The sequence below is a fragment of the Pseudorca crassidens genome, chromosome 2 (assembly GCF_039906515.1).
Source record: "Pseudorca crassidens isolate mPseCra1 chromosome 2, mPseCra1.hap1, whole genome shotgun sequence".
Classification (NCBI taxonomy): domain Eukaryota; kingdom Metazoa; phylum Chordata; class Mammalia; order Artiodactyla; family Delphinidae; genus Pseudorca; species Pseudorca crassidens.
Window position 1 is genome coordinate 142,649,458 of NC_090297.1, and position 24,551 is coordinate 142,674,008.

A 24,551-nucleotide genomic window follows, 5' to 3' on the forward strand; every position below is an offset into this window, starting at 1 on the left:
AACTGCCCCACCAGGGAAGCCCCAAGCACCATTTTATGTACCTGTTGGCCATTTGTATGTCTTCTCTGGAAAAATGTCTATGTAGGTCCTTTATCCATTTTTAATGGGGTTATTTGTTTGCTTGTTTTTTGCTCTTGATTTTCTGTCTGGATAGTCTATCCATTGTTGAAAGTGAGGTATTGACATCCCCTAGTATTATTGTATTGCAGTCTATTTCTCCCTCCAAATCTGTTAATATTTGCTTTATGTATTTAGGAAATCCAAGTTGGATGCATAAATATTTACAATTGTTATACCTTCTTAATGAATTGATCCCTTATCATTATATGATGACTTCTTTTGTATCTTGTTACAGTTTTTGGCTTAAAGTATGTTTTGTCTGATATAAGTATAGCTACCCCTTCTTTCTTCAGGTTTCCATTTGCATGGAATAACTTTTTCCATCCCTTCACTTTCAGTCTATGTGCATCCTTATTTTGTTTTAAACATCTTTATTGCAGTACAATTGTTTTACAATGGTGTGTTAGTTTCTGCTTTATAACAAAGGGAATCAGCTATACATATACATATAGCCCCATATCTCCTTCCTCTTGCATCTCCCTCCCACCCTCCCTATCCCACCCCTCTAGGTGTTCACAAAGACCGAGCTGATCTCCCTGTGCTATGTGGCTGCTTCCCATTAGCTACCAATTTTACATTTGGAAGTGTATATATGTCTATGCCACTCTCTTACTTCATCCCAGCTTACCCTTCCCCCTCCCTGTGTCCTCAAGTCCATTTTCTACATCTGTGTCTTTATTCCTGTCCTGCCCCTAGGTTCTTCAGAACCTCTTTTTTTTAATTTTTAGATTCCATATATATGTATTAGCATATGGTATTTGTTTTTCTCTTTCTGACTTATTTCACTCTGAATGACAGTCTCCAGGTCTATCCACCTCACTACAAAAAACTCAATTTCGTTTCTTTTTATGGCTGAGTAATATTCCGTTGTATATATGTGCCACATCTTCTTTATCCATTCATCAGTCGAAGGACACTTAGGTTGCTTCCATATCCTGGCTATTGTAAATAGAGCTGCAATGAACATTGTGGTACATGACTTTTTTGAATTACGGTTTTCTCAGGGTAAATGCCCAGTAGTGGGATTGCTGGGTCGTATGGTAGTTCTATTTTCAGTTTTTTAAGGAACCTCCATACTGTTCTCCAGAGTGGCTGTATCAATTTACATTCCCACCAGCAGTGCAAGAGGGTTCCCTTTTCTCCACACCCTCTCCAGCATTTATTGTTTGTAGATTTTTTGTTGATAGCCATTCTGACAAGTGTGAGGTGATACCTCATTAGAGTTTTGATTTCCATTTCTCTAATGATTAGTGATGTTGAGCAGCCTTTCATGTGTTTGGTGGCAATCTGTATATCTTCTTTGGACAACTGTCTATTTAGGTCTTCTGCCCATTTTTAGATTGGGTTGTTTGTTTTTTTGATATTGAGCTGTATGAGCTGCTTGTATATTTTGGAGATTAATCCTTTGTCAGTTGCTTCATTTGCAAATATTTTCTCGGATTCTGAAGGTTGTCTTTTTGTCTTGTTTATGGTTTTCTTTGCTGTGCAAAAGATTTTGAGTTTCATTAGGTCCCATTTGTTTATTTTTGTTTTCATTTCCATTTCTCTAGGAGGTGGGTCAAGAAGGATCTTGCTATGATTTATGTCACAGAGTGTTCTGCCTATGTTTTCCTCTAAGAGCTTTATAATGTCTGGCCTTACATTTAGGTCTTTAAAACATTTTGAGTTTCTTTTTGTGTATGGTGTTAGGGAGTGTTCTAATTTCATTCTTTTACATGTAACTGTCCAGTTTTCCCAGCACCACTTATGAAGAGACTGCCTTTTCTCCATTGTATATTCCTGCCTCCTTTATCAAAGATAAGGTGACCATATGTGCATGGGTTTGTCTCTGGGCTTTCTATCCTGTTCCATTGATCTATATTTCTGTTTTTGTGTCAGTACCATACTGTCTTGATTACTGTAGCTTTGTAGTATAGTGTGAAGCCAGGGAGCCTGATTCCTCCAGCTCTATTTTTCTTTCTCAAGATTGCTTTGGTGATTCGGGGTCTTATGTGTTTCCATACAAATTGTGAAATTTTTTGTTCTAGTTCTGTGAAAAATGCCATTGGTAGTTTGATAGGGATTGCATTGAATCTGTAGCTTGCTTTGGGTAGTATAGTCATTTTCACAATGTTGATTCTTCCAATCCAAGAACATGGTATATCTCTCCATCTCTTTGTATCATCTTTAATTTCTTTCATCAGTGTCTTATAGTTTTCTGCATATAGGTCTTTTTTCTCCCTAGGTAGGTTTATTCCTAGGTATTTTATTCTTTTTGTTGCAATGGTAAATGGGTGTGTTTCCTTAACTTCTCTTTCAGATTTTTCATCAGTAGTGTATAGGAATGCAAGAGATTTCTGTGCATTAATTTTGTATCCTGCTACTTTACCAAATTCACTGATTAGCTCTAGTAGTTTTCTGGTAGCATCTTTAGGATTCTCTATGTATAATATCATGTCATCTGCAAATGGTGACAGCTTTACTTCTTTTCCAAATTGGATTCCTTTTATTTCTTTTTCTTCTCTGATTTCTGTGGCTAAAAATTCCAAAGCTATGTTGAATAATAGTGGTGACAGTGGGCAACCTTGTCTTGTTCCTGATCTTAGAGGAAATGCTTTCAGTTTTTCACCATTGAGAAAGATGTTGGCTGTGGGTTTGTCATATATGGGCTTTATTATGTTGAGTAAGTTCCCTCTATGTCTACTTTCGGGAGGGTTTTTATCATCAATAGGTGTTGAATTTTGTTGAAAGCTTTTTCTGCATCTATTGAGATGATCATATGGTTTTTCTCCTTCAATTTGTTAATATGGTTTGTCAGGTTGATTGATTTGCATATATTGAAGAATCCTTACATTCCTGGGATAAACCCCACTTGATCATGGTGTATGATCCTTTTAATGTGCTATTGGTTTTTATTTGCTAGTATTTTGTTGAGGATATTTGCATCTATGTTTATCAGTGATATTGGCCTGAAGTTTTCTTTTTTTGTGACATCTTTGCCTGATTTTGGTATCAGGGTGATGGTGGCCTCGTAGAATGAGTTCGGGAGTGTTCCTCCCTCTGCTATATTTTGGAAGAGTTTCAGAAGGATAGGTGTTAGCTCTTCTCTAAATGTTTGATAGAATTCGCCTGTGAAGCCATCTGGTCCTGGGCTTTTGTTTGTTGGCAGATTTTTAATCACAGTTTCAATTTCAGTGCTTGTGATTGGTCTGTTCATATTTTCTCTTTCTGCCTGATTCAGTCTTGGCAGGTTGTGCATTTCTAAGAATTTGTCCGTTTCTTCCAGGTTGTCCATTTTATTGGCATAGAGTTGCTTGTAGTAATCTCTCATGATCTTTTGTATTTCTGCAGTGTCAGTTGTTACTTCTCCTTTTTCATTTCTAATTCTATTGATTTGAGTCTTCTCCCTTTTTTTCTTGATGAGTCTGGCTAATGGTTTATCAATTTGGTTTATCTTCTCAAAGAAGCAGCTTTTAGTTTTATTGATCTTTGCTATCATTTCCTTCATTTCTTTTTCATTTATTTCTGATCTGATTTTTATGATTTCTTTCCTTCTGCTAACTTTGGGGCTTTTTTGTTCTTCTTTCTCTAATTGCTTTAGGTGCAAGGTTAGGTTGTTTATTCGAGATGTTTCCTGTTTCTTAAGGTAGGATTGTATTGCTATAAACTTCCCTCTTAGAACTGCTTTTGCTGCATCCCATAGATTTTGGGTCGTCATGTCTCCATTGTCATTTGTTTCTAGGTATTTTTTTTATTTCCTCTTTGATTTCTTCAGTGATCACTTCGTTATTAAGTAGTGTATTGTTTAGCCTCCATGTGTTTGTATATTTTACAGATCTTTTCCTGTAATTGATATCTAGTCTCATAGCGTTGTGGTTGGAAAAGATACTTGATACGATTTCAATTTTCTTAAATTTACCAAGGCTTGACTTGTGACCCAAGGTATGATCTATCCTGGAGAATGTTCCATGAGCAGTTGAGAAAAATGTGTATTCTGTTGTTTTTGGATGGAATGTCCTATAAATATCAATTAAGTCCATCTTGTTTAATGTATCATTTAAAGCTTGTGTTTCTTTTTTATTTTCATTTTGGATGATCTGTCCATGGGTGAAAGTGGGGTGTTAAAGTCCCCTACTATGAATGTGTTACTGTTGATTTCCCCTTTTATGGCTGTTAGTATTTGCCTTATGTATTGAGGTGCTCCTATGTTGGGTGCATAAATATTTACAATTGTTATATCTTCTTCTTGGATTGATCCCTTGATCATTATGTAGTGTCCTTCTTTGTCTCTTCTAATAGTCTTTATTTTAAAGTCTATTTTGTCTGATATGAGAATTGGTACCCCAGCTTTCTTTTGGTTTCCATTTGCATGAAATATCTTTTTCCATCCCCTTACTTTCAGTCTGTATGTGTCTCTAGGTCTGAAGTGGGTCTCTTGTAGACAGCAAATATATGGGTCTTGTTTTTGTATCCATTCAGCCAATCTGTGTCTTTTGGTGGGAGCAATTAGTCCATTTACATTGAAGGTAATTATCGATATGTATGTTTCTATTCCCATTTCTTAATTGTTTTGGGTTCGTTGTTGTAGGTCTTTTCCTTCTCTTGTGTTTCTTGCCTAGAGAAGTTCCTTTAGCAGTTGTAAAGCTGGTTTGGTGGTGCTGAACTCTCTCAGCTTTTGCTTGTCTGTAAAGGTTTTAATTTCTCCATCAAATCTGAGTGAGATCCTTGCTGGGTAGAGTAATCTTGGTTGCAGGTTTTTCTCCTTTATCACTTTAAATATGTCCTGCCAGTCCCTTCTGGCTTGCAGAGTTTCTGCTGAAAGATCAGCTGTTAACTTTATGGGGATTCCCTTGTGTGTTATTTGTTGTTTATCCCTTGCTGCTTTTAATATGTTTTCTTTGTATTTAATTTTTGACAGTTTGATTAATATGTGTCTTGGTGTATTTCTCCTTGGATTTATCCTGTATGGGACTCTCTTTGCTTTCTGGACTTGGTTAACTATTTCCTTTCCCATATTAGGGAAGTTTTCAACTATAATCCCTTCAAATATTTTCTCAGTCCCTTTCTTTTTCTCTTCTTCTTCTGGAACCCCTATAATTCGAATGTTGGTGCGTTTAATGTTGTCCCAGAGGTCTCTGAGACTGTCCTCAGTTCTTTTCATTCTTTTTTCTTTATTCTGCTCTGCAATAGTTATTTCCACTATTTTATCTTCCAGGTCACCTATCCGTTCTTCTGCCTCAGTTATTCTGTTATTGATCCCTTCTAGAGTATTTTTAATTTCATTTATTATGTTGTTCATCGTTGTTTGTTTCATCTTTAGTTCTTCTAGGTCCTTGTTAAATGTTTCTTGTATTTTGTCCATTGTATTTCCAAGATGTTGGATCATCTTTACTATCATTATTCTGAATTCTTTTTCAGGTAGACTGCCTATTTGCTCTTCATTTGTTAGGTCTGGTGGGTTTTTATCTTGCGCCTTCATCTGCTGTGTGTTTTTCTGTCTTCTCATTTTGCTTATCTTACTGTTTTTGGGGTCTCCTTTTTGCAGGCTGCACGTTCGTAGTTCCCGTTGTTTTTGGTGTCTGTCCCCAGTGGCTAAGGTTGGTTCAGTGGGTTGTGTAGGCTTCCTGGTGGAGGGGACTAGTGCCTGTGTTCTGGTGGATGAGCCTGGATCTTGTCTTTCTGGTGGGCAGGTCCATGTCTGGTGGTGTGTTTTGGGGTGTCTGTGGACTTATTATGATTTTAGGCAGCCTCTCTGCTAATGTGTGGGGTTGTGTTCCTGTCTTGCTAGTTCTTTGGCATAGGTTGTCCAGCACTGTAGCTTTCTGGTCGTTGAGTGAAGCTGGGTGCTGGTGTTGAGATGGAGATCTCTGGGAGGTTTTTGCCGTTTGATATTATGTGGAGCTGGGAGGTCTCTTGTGGACCAGTGTCCTGTAGTTGGCCCTCGCACCTCAGAGGCACAGCACTGACTCCTGGCTGTAGCACCAAGAGCCTTTCATCCACACGGCTCAGAATAAAAGGCAGAAAAAGTAGAAAGAAAGAATTAGTAGAAGTAGAAAAAAAGAAAGAAAGGAAGAAAGGAGGGAGGGAGGGAGGAAGGAAGGAAGGAGGGAAGGAAGGAAAAAAAGAAAAAAGAAAGAAGATAAAGTAAAATAAAATATAATAAAGTTATTAAAAGAAATTATTAAGAAAAAAACAAAAGAAACAAAATAAAAACCGGACGGATAGAACCCTAGCACAAATGGTGGAAGCAAAGCTATACAGACAAAATCTCACACAGAAGCATACACATACATACTCACAAAAAGAGGAAAAGGGGAAAAAATCATAAATCTTGCTCTCAAAGTCCACCTCCTCAATTCGTTGTCTATTCATGTGTTCCACAGATGCAGGGTACATCAAGTTGATTGTGGAGCTTTAATCCGCTACTTCTGAGGCTGCTGGGAGAGATTTCCCTTTCTCTTCTTTGTTCTCACAGCTCCCGGGACTCAGCTTTGGATTTGGACCCGCCTCTGCGTGTAGGTCGCTGGCGGGCGTCTGTTCTTCGCTCAGACAGGACGGGGTTAAACGAGCCGCTGATTGGGGAGCTCTGGCTCACTCAGGCCGGGGGAGGGAGGGGCATGGAGGGCGGGGCGGGCCTGCGGCGGCAGAGGACGGCGTGACGTTGCACCAGCCTGAGGCGCGCCGTGCGTTCTCCCGGGGAAGTTGTCCCTGGATCCCGGGACTCTGGCAGTGGCGGGCTGTACAGGCTCTCTGGAAGGGGTGTGTGGATAGTGACCTGTGTCCGCACACAGGCTTCTTGGTGGCGACAGCAACAGCCTTAGCGTCTCATGCCCATCTCTGGGGTCTGTGCTTTTAGGCGCGGCTCACGCCCGTCTCTGGAGCTCCTTTAAGCAGCGCTCGACCCTCCCCTCGCGCACCAGGAAACAAAGAGGTAAGAAAAAGTCTCTTGCCTCTTCGCCAGGTCCAGACTTTTCCCTGGACTCCCTCCCGGCTAGTCGCAGCGCACTAACCCCCTGCAGGCTGTGTTCACGCCGGGAGGCCGCCAGTCCTCTCCCGGCGCTCCGACCAAAGCCTGAGCCTCAACTCCAGGCCCCGCCCGCCCTGGCGAGTGAGCAGACAAGCCTCTCGGGCTGGTGAGTGCCGGTCGGCACCGATCCTCTGTGCGGGAATCTCTCCGCTTTGTCCTCCGCACCCCTGTTGCTGTGCGCTCCTCCGCGGCTCCGAAGCTTTCCCCCTCTGCCAACCCGTCTCCGCCCGCGAAGGGGCTTCTAGTGTGTGAAAACCTTTCCTCCTTCACAGCTCCCTCCCACTGGGGCAGGTCCCGTCCCTATTCTTTTGTCTCTGTTGTTTCTTTTTTCTTTTGCCCTACCCAGGTACGTGGGGGACTTTTTTCCCTTTTGGGAGGTCTGAGGTCTTCTGCCAGCGTTCAGTAGGTGTTCTGCAGGAGTTGTTCCACGTGTAGATGTATTTCTGGTGTATCTGTGAGGAGGAAGGTGATCTCCGCGTCTTACTCCTCCGCCATCTTCCCGGAAGCCTGCTTCTTTGTTTAATATGGTCCTGTGAGACTCATGAATGCCCAGCTCCATTGGCTGTCAGAGCTAGATGACTGAGGGTCCATCCCTCAGGTGGCAGCTGCAAAAGTTAGGGCACCACTTGTGTGGACAACCTCCTTTCAGGGAGAAGCTGGTCACTTGGTTTTATTGTTGAAGCAAGCTGGGGGGAGAAGGTAGTTGCAGTGCCCACTGAGCCTTTTAGGTTCATGGGAGTATTCCAGTCAGCTCTCAGATGCAGTCTGATTAGAAGCTGTACCCTCAGGCAGCAGCTGGAAAAACACAGAGTTAAACCCCTTCCAGGGAGAAGCTGGGAGATGGGCATTTTTGTCTGCTTCCTCTTCACTGCACCTGGGGGGGGGGTAGCTGTGGGAAGTTCTCCCTTATCTGTTTAAAAACTGCTTCTTTGTTTGCTCTATCCCCATGGGACTCGTGAACACAATCTTCACTGGCTCTCAAAGCTGGGTGATTTGGGGCCCACTGCTTGGGTGGCAACCTTAAACGTAGGAGTTCTAATTGTGTGTCCCAAGCTCTTTGCTCCTCAGGGAGAAGTTGGGATTTGGAAGTTCCAACCTGACTGAGGGAGAAGATTGGATTTGGAAGTTCTGTCCAGATTATAAGGTGCTGTGGCAGAGATGGGGTTATGACGAGAATGTTTCTTGGCCTTTCCCATTCTTTTTTTTTTTTTTTTAATTATTTTATTTATTTATTTTTGGCTGTGTTGGGTCTTTGTTGCTGCGCATGGGCTTTCTCTAGTTGTGGCTTGCTGGTTCTAGAGCGCAGGCTCAGTAGTTGTGGCGCACGGGCTTAGCTGCTCCGCAGCATGTGGGATCTTCCCAGACCAGGGCTCGAACCCGTGTCCCCTGCATTGGCAGGCGGATTCTTAACCACTGTGCCACCAGGGAAGTCCCTCCCACTCTTTTTGATGTTGGTATTTTCTCAGCTGCCTGATGTGTAGAAGTTGCCCAACCAGTTTCTGGATTTCTTTCAAAGGGGCTGGATCCATGTATAGCTAGCTGTCTATTCTGTGCATCTGTGAGAGGAGAGAAAGTCAGGAGTCTCCTATCTTGTCATCTTGGTGATATAACTCAAATAACTTAATTCCTTTTTAAGATGTCAATCCAGTTGTCTTGTTAACTTTATCAAATAATTTATCATTTAACCACTGAATGTCATGGCTAACTTCATTAGAAATTACAGTCCTCGGGACTTCCCTGGTGGCACAGTGGTTAAGAATCTGCTTGCCACTGCAGGGGACGTGAGTTCAATCCCTGGTCTGGGAAGATCCCACATGCCATGGAGCAGCTAAACCTGTGCTCTACAACTATGGAGCCTGCGCTCTAGAGCCCACGAGCCACAACTACTGAGCCCATGCACTGCAACTACTGAAGCCCGTGTGCCTAGAGCCCATGCTTCACAACAAGAGAAGCCCCTGCAGTGAGAAACCCATGCATTGCAATGAAGAGTAACCCCCGCTCACCACAACTAGAGAAAGCCAACGTGCAGCAATGAAGACCCAATGTAGCCAAAAATAAATTAATTAATTTTAAAAAAGCCACTCATTAGAACATAATGGGATATATTCATTAAAATAAAAAAAAAATAGAACTTACAGTCCTCTATGTATTTGGGTCTATTTCTGGTGCTATTTACTGTTCTATTTACGTGTTCTTAATCTTGTGCCATTACCCAGTGTTTTAATTATTGTTTTATATTTGGCAGCATTAGTTACGCAATTATTTTTTCTTTGAAGAATTTTCTTTGATATTTTTATGTATTTACTTTTGTTTTTCTAAAAATGTCTTTATTTTTCTCCTAAATAATGATTTAGCTGAATCTACAGTTATACCTCAATGGTTATTTTCCTTCAGCATTGTGTAATATATTGTTCCATTGATTCTGATTTCCATTGCTACTGTTAAAAAGTATATGATCAATCTAATTACCATTCCCTTGTGAGTAGTCTGTCCTTTCTCTGTGGTTATTTTTAAGAATTTATTTTTGTGTTTGATGTTTTATCATGATATCTCTAGTTGAGGATTTCTTCTTATTTTTGCTGGAGATTTGTTGAGATCTGAAGATTCAAATCTATCATCAAGTCTGGAAAATAAGCAGATACTGTTATTTTCTCTCTCACATTGTCTGTATGTTTTCCTCTGGAAATCTAATTAGATGTATGCAAAACCTTTTCATTTTATCTTTCATGTCTGTTAATTTCTATCTACTTCTCCTCTGCTCTATTTCCAGATTTCAGGGTGTGACAGGACTTAATCATCCTGTCTTCTCTTTCTAGGTGAATTCATCTATTTTCTGCATTTAATTCCATTTCCATGCGGATGACTCCTAAATTTTATTTTCTGCTCTTTCTTTATTCTTTTGGCTTGTATATTTATTTGCTTATTTGCCATTTCCCTTTGAATATCTTAGATTTAAGCTATTCATCTTCTAGTCTTCACCCACTTCAGATAATGGCTCCTTTCTCACCCAGTTATTCATACTAGAAACCTAGGAGTCATGTTTTTTTACATCTCCCTGAACTGCATATCTGATCAATCAAAATGTTGTACATTTTTTTAAAAAAATTTAATTTTTACTTTTGGCTGCGTTGGGTCTTCGTTGCTGTGCAGGCTTTCTTTAGTTGCGGCAAGTGGGGGCTACTCTTTGTTGTGGTGTGCAGGCTTCCCATTGTCGTGGCTTCTCTTGTTGTGGAGCACAGGCTCTAGGCACACGGGCTTCAGTAGTTGTGGCACGGGGGCTCAGTAGTGTGGCTCGCAGGCTCTAGAGCCTAGGCTTAGTAGTTGTGGAGCATGGGCTTAGGTGATCCACGGCATGTGGGATCTTCCCAGACCAGGGCTTGAACCCGTGTCTGCTGCATTGGCAGGCAGATTCTTAGAAATGTTATACCTTTTAAACTTTTAAAATAGTGTTGAATCTGTCCTCTTCACTTATCTTTTTTGCCACCACTCTCATCCAAACCACCCTCATGTATCATTTAGACTTCTGCAGTAGCTTAACTAGACTCCTTGCATTCACTTATTTCTCCTTGAATCCTTTCTCCACTCAGTCATAGGAATTTCCTTAAGATGTAAATCAAGTCATGCTCCTGCTTAAAATTCTTTAATACCTTAATATTGTACTTAAAATAACAATTAATAATATGTCCTATAAGGAGCTACATGATCTGTTCCCCTACTCAACTTCTCTAACATCATTTAATGTCATTTGGCTTTCTTACTATGCTATATAGCCACACTGACTTTCTCTGTCATCTTAAAACATTGTGTCAGTTATCAGTTTCTTGATTCTTAGCTCCAGCTTCACCCTTCATTGTGTGCTCTGCAAAAAAAGGGGAGATAGGCCCTTAAAATATTTTTCCTTTGCCAGCTGGCACAGTGTTACGTTTTACTAGTAGAGGACACAGGAAAGACTTTGCAGGCAGGAAGGATTTTGCTTCCTGGTTCCCCTGTACTTGCTCTCCAGGCAGGCTCTTGTAGTTCTTTCAACTTGTCTAGCACTGTATATCTGCAGCATATGTACCTCCTAAGTGCCCCATATCTACAGGATGGGCACTTTCTCCAGCACCAGGCTTCTGCAGTACTCACAACTTCTTTACTGCCTGGCTCCTGCAGTGCATGGTGACCAGTGACACTAAGAGGCCAACAGTTTCTCTTAGAAACTCCTTTGGACAGTTCTGTAGTGATGTGCCTCTAATGAAACACCTCCCCATGGACATCTCCTGGCACTCTAGAAGATAGATTTCTAGCAAGTTCCATCAGTGTAGCACCACAGTGACTTCTCTGCCACTCAATGAGCCACAAACATGCCCATTCTAAAAGATCTGAATCTCAGCTATGAGCAGGGACTCCTCCTTGGGCACTATATCAGCCCTGGGTGGGGGTGGGGGGCTAAGGGCTGCTCTTTATATCTGCTATTCCTATATTCTTTAAATTTCTCTTTATTTTTACTAGCCGCTGCCTCGTTACTCCAATTCTCAGTAATAGTTAATAATTTTTTTATATTAAACTTTTCCTGTTCAAATCACAGTGAGGTTTTCTATTTCTTGATTGGACCCCTGATTGATACAGAATTGGTACCAGGAGTGGTCTCAGAAGATAAACCGGCAATATAGGATCTTGGGTTTGGCCTGGTCATATCCTTGGGTTTGAGTGCAAGGCTGATCTTCCTTGACAATGGGAAATGGGATGATAGCAATCTACATCATGCAATGATCTCATCCTTAAGCTGTCATCTGTGGTTGATTGTGATGAAATGCCAACAGAAGCACATGCCTTGGGAGCCCAAGTGGCTGCAGTTGACCATTATGGCAAAAATGACGACTAACAACTGTGGTATGGAATGAATTTTTCTGAGTGCACTTAAGTGACAACAAGGAGGAAATGTCAGGCTGAGATCCAATAACTCTCAGCTCAGGTCATGGTCTGAGAATCAGAGAGTTCCCATGACAGCCCTAAGAGAGACTCTTATTTGTAATTAAAGCCAGATAGTGCTGAAAATCAAACACAAATTTAATTGGGTGGTTTGCTGAATTACAAAGACAGTTGAGTTTGTATCTCACCAAATTACTTGAGTGAAACTTAGGGCATTAATTGATAAAGAGAAGGATCCTGAAACATGGAATCTGGTTGGATCCAGATGAAATTGATATTCTTGAAGCCCTAAGTTACTATGAGCCTCACTTGACAGTAGAATTAATTTTGCCTATGTTGGTTTTTATTATTTAAACTTTATAGTAAGTATTAAAGTCAGGTAGTATAAATCTCCTAATCAGAATGCATTGAATAGTCTAGGTTCATTGCATTTTCATATTAATTTTAGATTCAGCTTGTTAATAAAAAAAAAGCCTTCTGGGATTTTAATTGGATGGTGTTGACTATACAGATCGATTTGAGGATAATTGATATCTCAATATTTGTTATGGGTTGAATTGTGTCCCTCCAAAATTCATATCTTGAAATCCTAACACTCATAACCTCAGGTTGTGATCTTATTTGGAAAAAGGAAAATTGCAGATTTAATTAGTTAAGATGAGGTGATACTAGAGAAAGGCAGGCCCCTAAATCAATTTGACTGGTGTCCTTATAAAAAGGTAGAAATTTGAACACAGAGACACATATAAAGGAAGAATGCCATGTGAAGAGGGCAGAAATTGGGGTGATGCTTCTAAAAGTCAAGGAATGACAAAGATTGCCAGCAAAGCAGCAGAAGCTAGAGGAGAGGCATGAAACAGATACTTCCTCACAGCCCTAAGAAGGAACTAACCCTGCTGACAGCTTGATTCCCAGATCTGTGAGACAATAAATTTTTGTTGTGTAAGTCAACCAGTTTGTTGTACTTTGTGATGGAAGCCCTAGTAAACTAATACAATAACACTGAGTTTTCCAGTCCATGAATATGGTATATCTTTTCAGTTATTTAGGGATTTAAAAATTTCTGTCAGACTGTTTTCTAGTTTTCAGTGTATAGCTCTTGTGCACCTTTGTTAAACATATCCCTGAGTAGTTCATGTTTTTGACGTGATTGTAATGGCATTGATTTTTAAATTTCCTTTTGCATTTGTTTGTTGCTCGTATGTAGAAACAAATTGATTTTTGTGCATTGACCTTGTATTCTGTGACCATGTGAAATTTGTCTTATTGTTTCAAGTACCATTTCTGAAGATTTCTTAGAATTTTTAAATGAACACAATTATGGGTTTTTTTTTTACTTGCTTTATCGCTCTGGCTAGGGACTCCAGTACAAAGTTGAGTATTTGTGGGAGTGGGCAGCCTTGCCTTGTTCCCAATCTTATACAGGAAGCATTCAGTCTTCTACTATGACATAGGATATTAGCTTCAGATTTTCTGAAATTATCCATTATCTCAAGTTAAGAAGTTTCTTCTATTTCTCATTTCCTGATATTATTTTAAATCATAAATGGATGTTGAATTTTGTCAGATATTTTTATTGCATCTCAATAAGATTACTTGCCTTTTTCTTTTTAGTCTATTAATGTGGTGAATTTCATTGGTTCGTCTTTGAATCGTATATCAAGTTAGCAATCCTGGCATGACCTCAACTTTGTCAGATGTACAATATATTTTATATATTGTTAGATTCTTTTTGCTAATATTTTGTTAAGGACTTTTATATTTCTGTAAATGAGAGATATTGGTCTGCAGTTTTTTTGTCATGTTTTGTTTTTGGTGTTATAGCAAGTTTTCACAAAATGAGTTGGGAAGTGTTTCTTCCTTCTTCATTTTCTTTAAGAGTTTGTGTAGGATTGATATGATTTGTTTCTTAAATGCTTGGTAGAATTCACCAGAGAAACAAACTGGGTCCAAAATTTACTTTGTGTGGAAGGTTTTAATTATTAATTCAATGTATTTTATTTATATAGAACTATTTAGGAGTCTATTTCTTCTGGTGTCAGTTTTGGTAATTCTTATCATTCAAGAAATTTGTGCATTTCATCTAAGTTTTATAATTTATTAGCATAAAGTTGTTTATAATATTCTATTATTGTCCATTTAATGTGTGCATGATTTTTAATGATGTTTCCTCTATTTGTATCATTTCTCTTTTTTTCAATAAGTCTGGTTAGAGTTTAATAAATTTTATTAATCTTTTCATAGAACCAACTTTTGGGTTTATTGATTTCCTGTATTGTTTGCCTGTGCTAGTTTATTGATTTTCATTCTTACCTTTATTATTTCTTCTTTCTACTTCCTTTGGGTTTAGTGCATTCTTCTTTGGCTAACTTCTTATAGTAGAAAGTTAGATAATTGATTTTAGACTGTTTTTCTTTTCCAGTATATGCATGTGCAACTATATGTTTTTCTCGAAACATTGCCTTAGTTACATCTTAGAAATTTGGATGTGTTGCATTATCATTTTCATTTATTCCAAAATATTTTCTAACTCCTTATGTGATTTCTTTTTTGACCCATTGGCATTTAAAGGTATGTTTTTTAATTTCCAAATATTTGAATATTTTCCAAATAGCTCTTTGTTATTGATTTATAGCAACAAGAGATAAATCCCTTTAAAGTCATCGAGTTTTATGATTCAGCACATGGTCTAACTGAATCAATGGTCAACATACGCTTGAAAAGAATTTGTATTCTGCTGCTCTTAGTAAAGCATTCAGTACATTTAAATTATATGAATTTAATTAATAGTGTTGTTTAAGTAGTCTATATCTTTATTGGTTTTTCTGTCTCTCTGTCAATCAATGAGAGGAGTGTTGAAATCAACTAAAGATGTGGATTTGTCTTCTCCTTTCAGTTCTGTCAGCTTTTGCTTTAATGAAGCTTGAAACTTGATTGGGTGCATATATATTTAAGATATTTATGTATTCTTAGTGAGTACCTAAAAATACATAAGATGGTTATTATTATAAAATGACATTTTTCATCCCAGGCATATTTTTTGTCCAGAGGTGTATATATGTATACATATATATATATATATATATATATATATATATATATATATATATATTTTTTTTTTTTTTTTTTTTTTTTTTGTGGTATGCGGGCCTCTCACTGTGTGGCCTCTCCTGTTGCGGAGCACAGGCTCTGGACATGCAGGCTCAGCGGCCATGGCTCACGGGCCTAGCCGCTCCGCGGCATGTGGGATCCTCCTGGACCGGGGCACGAACCTGTGTCCCCTGCATCGGCAGGCGGACTCTCAACCACTGCGCCACCAGGGAAGCCCCAGAGGTATATTTTGTGTAATATTAATATAGCTACTCCAAGTTATTCTGATAGGTTTATCTTTGGTATGTAGTTTTTTCACTCTTAATTTTTTACCTATTTGTGTCTTTGTATCTAACATATGTTACTTGGGTCCTGACTTTTTATTCAGACTGATTTATCTCAGCATTTTATTTGTAATATGTAGGTCATTTATATTTAATGTAATTATTGATATAGTTGTATTTTAATATACCATCTTACTATTTGTTTCCTGTTTGTCAATTTAGCTCTCTTTTATTTCCTCTTTTCTTACCTTCTTTTCAAAAAATTGACTACTTTTGAATATTCCATTTAATCTCCATCATTGGCTTATTAGCTACACCTCTTCATTTTTCTGTTTTTATGATTGCTTTAAGGGTTGCCCTATGTAATTTAACTTATCACTGTCTACCTTCAAATACTATCTTACCATTTCATGCATAATGTAAGAACATTACAAAAATATACTTCCGTTTCATTCTTTCTTTCTTTGTACTATTTTGACATTCATTTTATTTATACATATGTTATAAATCCCACAATATGTTTTTGTTTTTGTTATGAGCAGTCATTTATGTTGTAATGAAATTAAAATATGAAAAAAGTATTTTATATGTACTCATACTTATTTTCAGCACTCTGTTCCACCATTCTGAAGTACTTCCTTTTGTAAACTCTTTATTTCACCTTAATTTCTGATGTTTTTTTTCAATGTATATAGAATTTTAGGTTAACAGGTATTTTTCTTTCTGCATGTTAAAAATGTCATTACATTGTCTTCTAGTTTTCATTGTCTTGTTATGAAGTGTGCAGTCATTTTAATTTTTGTTTCTCAGTTTGTGATGTGTCTTTTTGCATTGACTTCTTCTTTTTTTAATTAATTAATTTTATTTTTGGCTGCATAGGGCCTTCATTGCTGTGCATGGGTTTTTCTCTAGTTGTGGTGAGTGGGGGCTACTCTTCGTTGCGGTGTGCATGTTTCTCTTTGCCGTGGCTTCTCTTGTTGAGGAGCATGGGCTCTAGGCATGCAGGCTTCCTAGTTGTGGCACACGGGCTCAGTAGTTGTGGGATCCCATGTGGCATGTGGGATCTTCCTGGACCAGGGCTCGAACCTGTGTCCCATGAATTGGCAGGTGGATTCTTAACCACTGCACCACCAGGGAAAGCTTCACTGACTCCTTTATAAGATTTTCTCTTTTTCAGTGTCTTTTTTTTTTCTTTTTTTCCCATTTGATTATGTTATACCTTGATGTAATTTTGTTTCTCTTCCTTGGGGTATGTTGAAAATTCTGATCATTACTTCTTCAGATATTTTTGTGCTCTTCCCTGGCACTTTAGTTACACATATGTTACACTACTTGATGTAGTTTCACAGTCACTGAAACTTTGTTTTGTTTTGTTTCTTGTAATTTTTTTTCTAGGTTTTATTTTGGGTACTTTATATTTCTCTGTCCTAAAGTTCACTAACTTTATTCTTCACTATCCAATCTGCTGATAACTCCACCCAGTGAATTTTCATTTCAGATGTATATTTCAGTGAGAGAAGTTTCATTTCATTTTTTTTCTAATCTTCCATTTATCTCCTTATTATATATATTTCTTTAAATTCTTGGGCATATTTATAAAAGCTGTTTTATTGTTCCTTTTCACTAATTACATTATCTCTGTCATTTCTGCATCTATTTCTATCAACTTGTTTTCCTCCTGTTATCAATCACAGTTTCTTGCTTGTTAGTATTTCTTGTATTATTGATTGAGTGCTGGACACTGTTTAATCTTATGCTGTTGGAAGTCTGATTTTCATTGTCTCTCTTTAAATAGCATAGGATTCTGGTCTGACAATTAAGTTAACTGAGGATCACCTTGATTTTTTTGGAGTTTATTTTTAAATTTTTAAAGGGCTGGTCTAGAGTAGTTTTTACTCTAAGGCAAATTTAGGTCTCCTACTAGGTGAGACATTTCTAAAATCTATACAAAATCTTGAATGAACTAAATCTTCAACAAGGTCTCTCCATTTTGCTGGCCAGAACTTAAAATTCTTCCAGCAGTGTTTGAAATCTGAAAACTTTCCAAGCAAAACTTTACATTTTCCAAGTTTTTCTTCACCTGGCCTTGTGGATTTTCACCCTATGTATAAGTAGTATATTCTCCAGGAGCAGATTCAAGAGGTCTCCTATGTAGATATCTTTAGCTCTTTTTCTGAATTGTTCCCTCCTCTTTGGTATTCTGCTCTATACATTCTAGCTGCCTCATTGTCCCTGAACGCTTATCTCTAACTCCTCTACGCAGTTTGATTGCTATGATCTCATTTGGTACCCCTTCCTTGCACTGCAGTTCATAAAATTCCCCCAGGAGGAAATCTGTTTTGTTCTTTTTTATAAACTCAAGATCACACATTTGGCACATGACAGACTGCACATTCAAGCCAAGGGCTGTGAGTGTCCAGAGCCCATGCTCTTTTTCCTAACCACATCACAGGGCAATTCACATTGGTCTTGTAGACTACAGGACTTAGAGGTCATATGAATGAAATGCCTTATAATCTGAATAAAGTGACTGTGCAAATTATTAAGGGCTCACTGGCCAAAGAAGATCAAATACCTGAGTTTACAGACAAGCACTAAGTGAAAAGATAATAATAGGAAGGAATGGGAACATACATAATAGGTGGGATTACCAGATTACCTTTCAATACTGTAGATTCATAGCTTCTTAATAGGCAACATAGAAATATTAAGGTGGCTGGCTGAAAAAAATAATGCTGTAGATATTTGCTTTGTAGATCAAACATGCATCCTGAAGTGCTTCTTCCCAAAGAGTTTAAGACAATGACGCCATTTTGATGGTCACTGACGATATGTAGATTGCATTAGGAATCACTACCGCTACTTCTCTATAGTGTTGTTGTTATTCACTGTTTTAGACTAGCTGGCTCAAATAGTATTAACTGGAATAAGTCAGGCAGCCCTAACTTAAAAATTCTGATAATAGCAAAAATGTCTGTGTTCAAGTTTACTTTTGTTGTATTTGTTAAGGATTTGTTGATCAGGTAGGAGCACCCATTCTCTCTGATAATTTCAAATTATGTTTATCTACTCATTAAAGCCATTACTCAAATGACTTCTACTTGAAAATTTCCTTTAGAGCAAACAACCAAGGTATTATTTATTAAAAATATTCTTACATGAAGACTTTTTACTAGATCATACTTGTCTTTCTCCCTTGTCAGACCACGTATTGGTACTTTGCTTTGTTTAGAGTCTTGCAGAAGTGATTTGAACTTGCATTATAACATAGTTTGTCTCTGAATGCTATCACCTCCCAGACAAAACTCCATTCTTCTGAAGGGGAGACTTGGATTCATAAAGCTTACCATGGATTTTCAGAGTTTTGTTTTATTGGCTGTTTCCGGAAGCATCAGACAGGTAGGAGTCTCTGCGTCTCCTGTCTCTGCAGAGGCTGTTCTGTTCCCCATTTCTTCCCTGTCACAATCATCTTATTGAATGTCATGACCATCCAGCAGGACTAACATGCTGTGTGGCTGAATGGGCAAGTTTTTCAGAACTTTGCTGCTGAGAATTTCAAAGAGCTCTGGGAAAGAGAGATTTATCTGACTTTTCAAACTACCTAACCTCTAAGATACCAAGTTTGCAGATACCTGAAGATCTAAAGGTATTCTAGTTACCAGAAACATTTGATCAAGATATTGGAAAAGAAAAAATGAGTGGAAAGAGAGGTCAATGAAAACATTAGCATGTCTCTCTTTTAAACTCCAGAGAAATCATTGAGGATCACTTTCTAAATGTAGCTGACTGTGTTCAGGTTCACATGACTTATATATCTGGCTTCTGTAACCTATGTTTTCAGATCATTTTGGTTTCACCTCTGTAAGAAGTGTCAAATTGTGCTGAAATTGAATGTGGGGTTCTTATGGGCTAATACTATTTTAAGCAGTATTGTGTGTGGGATGGTGAACCATATTACCTATAAGGAGGGTGACCAGTTATCTATTTCTGCATAACAAACCATCCCAAAAGTTAATATATTAAAACAATAATTTCTTATTTCTAATGATTCTCTAGTTTAGCAGGGTGATTCTTCTGCTCCACATGGCCTTATCTGGGAATCACTCACATGCTTGCATCCTCTGGGGCCTGGGCTTCTTTATGGCATGGCTACTGAGTTCCAAGAGAGCAACAGCAGTGGCTGCCAAACTTAAGCTGGGCCTGCAAATAGCATTACTCCCACTGCATTCTATTGGTTAAAGAAAGGCACAAGGCTAGCCCAGGATTCAAGGGGAGGGGAAATAGTTTCCATCTCTCAATAGGAGAAGCAGCATGTGCATAGACTATGGAAGGGAGACCATCTTTGGAGATTAACGTTCATGCCTCCAGGGAACCGTCCTGGTTTGCTTGGGATCATCCTGGTTTATGTCCATTGTCCTGTGGTAATGAATAGCACTCCCCCTTTACTCTCAAAGTTGTTTTGGTTTGGATGATAAATTATATGGTCACACTATCCCTAAGATACCTTTTAGACCTCATATGCTATAACACAAGTTCCACCTGGTAAGGCTGTTTGACCATGGAGTGAATTGTGAGACACAGGTTTCACTCTTGGTTTAATATTTAGCAAGGTTTTCCTCAAATAAGGGTAATGATGGTTTAGCAAGTCAGTCTTTGTATTTTTGGGTCAACTGCTTGCTGTATGGCAATTGTGAAGAGGCTTTGAATCTGTGAGGGCCAGTGAGAGAATATAATGATCATCACTTCTCTATCTCTGTGAAGTGTTTTAGGTTATTTATATCAAAACTTTCCTAGCAGAGAAGAATGGGAACAGCAGAAATCAGATATAACGTATTTTGAGAACGTCTATGTTTTAGCTATGCCTTGCTCAAATCACCTGCAACATAACTAAAAGATAAAGCCTTTTAGGATGTTCCTTGGCCTGAGGCTGTGAGGTAGGCCAAGTGTGTTTTAACACTCTAGTCTCTCCACCTCTGCTTTTGTTGTCTCCTGGGCCCTTTGGCCATGTCCATGTTCACAGACCTCTCATGCCATCCTTTGGCCATCACGGCCTTCAGGACAGAGAACAGCCAAGCAGGGCCCTCTTTCCAGGCTTTTCTTTTTTTTTTTTTACTTATTTATTTATGGGGGAGCTGCATAGGGTCTTCATTGCTGAGCATGGGCTTTCTCTAGTTGCGGCAAGCAGGGCCTACTCTTTGTTGTGGTGCGCTGACTTCTCATTGTGGTGGCTTCTCTCCTTGTGGAGCACGGGCTGTAGGTGCATGGGCTTCAGTAGTTGTGGCATGCAGGCTCAGTAGCTGCGGTGCATGGGCTTAGCTGCTCTGCAGCAAGTGGGATCTTCCCAGACCAGGGCTTGAACCTGTGTCCCCTGCATTGGCAGGTGGATTCTTAACCACAGCGCCACCAGGGAAGTCCCTTTCCAGGCTTTTGATCTTGCCTCATCCTCTCCAATAAATGGCAACATTTGCTTGTCATGTCCACCATCACAGATTTAGAAATTAATGAACATGGAAATGGTTATGAATATGTTCTATCTCTTAGGAAAATATTCAAATTTGACAATAGACTTCTGCTAATCTGACCCAATATCCTTCATTATCCTTTAACTCAAGGTGAAATTTCTCAGTGCTGATCAACCTTCTTAAAACTATGTCCTCTCTAGAACCCTGAGGATACTCAAGTCCTCCTCTTATCCCTGAACGTTCTCTGTGTTTCTCTGGGTGCACTCACCCACTCACTCTCTGTGTCTCTGTTTCCCTCTCCTTCACTATAGGCTTCCCCCCTGCACTCTGGTCCTCACTGAAAACCTTTAGTAGGAGGTTGGATCCCCTCAGGGACAGGTCTGGAATTAATCTTGTTGCCCTAATCCAGATAGCTGCTGTTAACCCGTATATTTAACAGCCACTCAGGTTTACATTGTAGAGAAGTACAGTTTATGGCTGGTGCCAGCCTGCACAATGTTGGCAGCTGGTGCATGAGGAGAGAAGTATAGAAACTCAAGTACATATGCTTGTGACAGGCACTTCTTCAGTCTCTGGAGTTTGTCCTCCATCCCCGTCAGGATCTAGCCTGTCCTGCCTGCTCTTAACACTAAGGAACCTAATGCCAATTATGTATATGAATACAAAAAGCATATATATGAAACAAATTGTCACTGTCTCGAATGGAGAATTCGTAATGAGATTATGACCTTAGAGAGGCCCAGCATGGTCACAGCCTTATGTCAGACCTCTGTGAGCAAAAAGTACGTGTTTATTCTTTCAAGGGACTGAGATTGGGGGGTTGTTTGTTGTTGTAGCAAAAACTGACTACTACCAGAGATTATAAAATGAGAAGAAATCATACATTAAACAGAAAAAGAAAATATTATGCAAATCAACTCGATTGTGCAAGAAACCGAAATCATGTTGAAATCTTACATTTATTACATGTAATTGTTGAGCTACCAAAGGAACAAAACAAGGAAATAAAAAGAAATGAAAATTTCATGGATTTTATATCTGAAATATAAATTTAATTGAAGAACTGGAGAAAACATCTTTTTCGCCTCCATGTTTCAATTGGAACATCTTGTTATTTTTTTATAAAAGTATAGTTGATTTACAATGTTGTGTTAATTTCTGCTGTACAGCAAAGTGATTCAGTTATTCATATACATACATTCTTTTTCATATTCTTTTCCATTATGGTTTATCACAGGACATTGAATATATAGTTCCCTGTGCTATACAGTAGGACCTTGTTGTTTATCCATCCTATATATAATAGTTTGCATCTGCTAACCCCAACCTCCCACTCCATCCCTCCCCCCACCCCCCTTGGCAACCACAAGTCTGTTCTCTGTGTCTGTGAGTATGTTTCTGTTTAGTAGGTAGGTTCATTTGTGTCATATTTTAAATTCACGTATAAGTGATAACATATGGTATTTATCTTTATCTTTCTGACTTACTTCACTTAGTATGATAATCCCTAGTTCCATCCATGTTGCTGCAAATGGCATTATTTCATTCTCTTTTTATGGCTGAGTAGTATTCCATTGTACCACATCTTTTTTATCCATTCATCTGTTGATGGACATTTCGGTTGTTTCCATGTCTTGGCTACTGTAAATAGTGCTGCTATGAACATAGGGGTGCATGTATCTTTTTGAATTATAGTTTTGTCTGGGTATATGCCCAGGAGTGAGATTGCTGGGTCATATGGTAATTCTATTTTTAGTTTTCTGAGGAACCTTCATACTGTTTTCCATAGTGGCTGCTGCACCAACTTACATTCCCACCAAATTGTAGGAGGGTTTGCTTTTAGAGAAAACGTCTTTTAATGTTAGGTACTAATTTAAAAGGTTGTCAAGGGGAAGCCCATTATAATGGAACTAACATGGTTTTCTAGAAAAAGGTATACAAGCCAGTATTCCTGATAATCCAAATGCATTCTGTCCTGTTGCTTACATTTTGTTACTAGGAGACATGACCTCAGCTGATGACAATGACATTCTTTGGAACACTTCTGAGATTATGTACTATTTTTTTTTTTTTTTTTTTTTTTTGCCGTACGCGGGCCTCTCACTGTTGTGGCCTCTCCCGTTGCGGAGCACAGGTTCCGGACGCGCAGGCTCAGCGGCCATGGCTCATGGGCGCAGCCGCTCCGCGGCATGTGGGATCTTCCCGGACCGGGGCACGAACCCGTGTCCCCTGCATCGGCAGGTGGACTCTCAACCACTGCGCCAGCAGGGAAGCCCGAGATTACGTACTATTACATTTTCTAGATCCGTCTGAAGATGAAACATCTTGGTAGAAAATATAACATTTTGCCTGAGATCTACTCTTAGACTCACAATGGGAATGCTAACCAAATGCTGTTAAAGTAATTAGATTTATTTTAGACAGGATATGAGATTCACTAGAAGAATTGAACAAAACAATAGAAAATCCTCAAATGAAAAGCAAATTGTAGACTTTGGTAGGAATGAAATTAATTTTGAATTTTTGGTATGTATGGTTATTTGGTATAAGTTATAAATTGCTGTTAACTGTCATAAAAGTTTACAAAACACTCAAATAGATACATTTGGCTATTTCATTTTTAAATGACTAAAAATATACTTTAAATTATGGAGGAAGTAATTTTTCTTTATTGAAACTACATGGGATATATGCAACAAAAGTGACATTTCAACTTAAAAATAGGGGAAAAAGAACAAGGAAAGGAAAACCTTTGCAGGACTATGGAAAAGAAGAAACAAGATATAGTTTCAATTGAAAAATGACTTGCATAAATTGAGCAATATATCAAAATGTTTTTTTCTTTAAATTTCCAAACATGGAAAATTTGAAAAAACCTAAGAAACAATGTATCACTTCAGATACTACTCTATGGAATGATGAAAATTGCAATATGAGTGATAACAATTTATATGATAAACTTAAGGTATTTCATAATATGTTCTGCAATGAAGATAATTCTCATATATGACTCCATTATAATGTTTACATGTAATATGTAAAAATTCATAGTGCATTTCTGAATCTAAGTATCACTTCAAGCATTTTTTACTGACAATTCCACTTACTACTGCAAAGTTTTTCCAAATTGAAATTAATTTAAAAAATGATTTAAGAATAACAATGGCTTAAGAAAAGTTATCTAATTTGGTATTACTAAAAATAGAACATAAATTATGTGAAAATATTGATTTAGCAATTAATTTGTGATTTTGCTGAAATGATGGTAAGAAAAATAAATTTTATGAAGGAATATAAATAATGTATGCAATATATATCTTTATTACTAACCCAAATATTTCTGGCTCCTCGATCTAGACATGCTCAATAGTAATTTGGTATTTGATATTTAAACTAGTTTTGTGTGTGTGTGTATAAATTTTAACTTTACACATGCCTTTCAATGTTGTTGTTATGAAGAAATGTTTGTCAAGGTAGGAGGCTAGAACATATTGCATTTAAGTTTGTTAGCTTGACTTATAACGTTTCAATATTTAGATTTATGGTAAGTGGGCCTTCACTTGTCCCAGACCTTGCAGGTAATAGAGGTGCCCTTGGTCAGAAGGACCATTTTTGGGAGTACTTTGCCTCTTACCAGCTGTGTCATCTCGAGCAAATCACTAAACTTCCCTAAAACTC

The 24,551-nt window shown here is 38.4% G+C and overlaps 1 long non-coding RNA gene across 1 annotated transcript in view; it reads left to right on the plus strand.

Annotated features, from left to right (window-relative positions):
- The first annotated feature begins 6,758 nt into the window (after positions 1-6,758).
- LOC137219833 (uncharacterized) overlaps positions 6,759-24,551 on the plus strand; it is a 79,960-nt gene continuing 62,167 nt past the window's right edge. Inside the window, exon 1 of the long non-coding RNA XR_010941266.1 lies at positions 6,759-7,030. This is a non-coding gene — a long non-coding RNA (uncharacterized lncRNA). The remainder of the gene's footprint in view (positions 7,031-24,551) is intronic.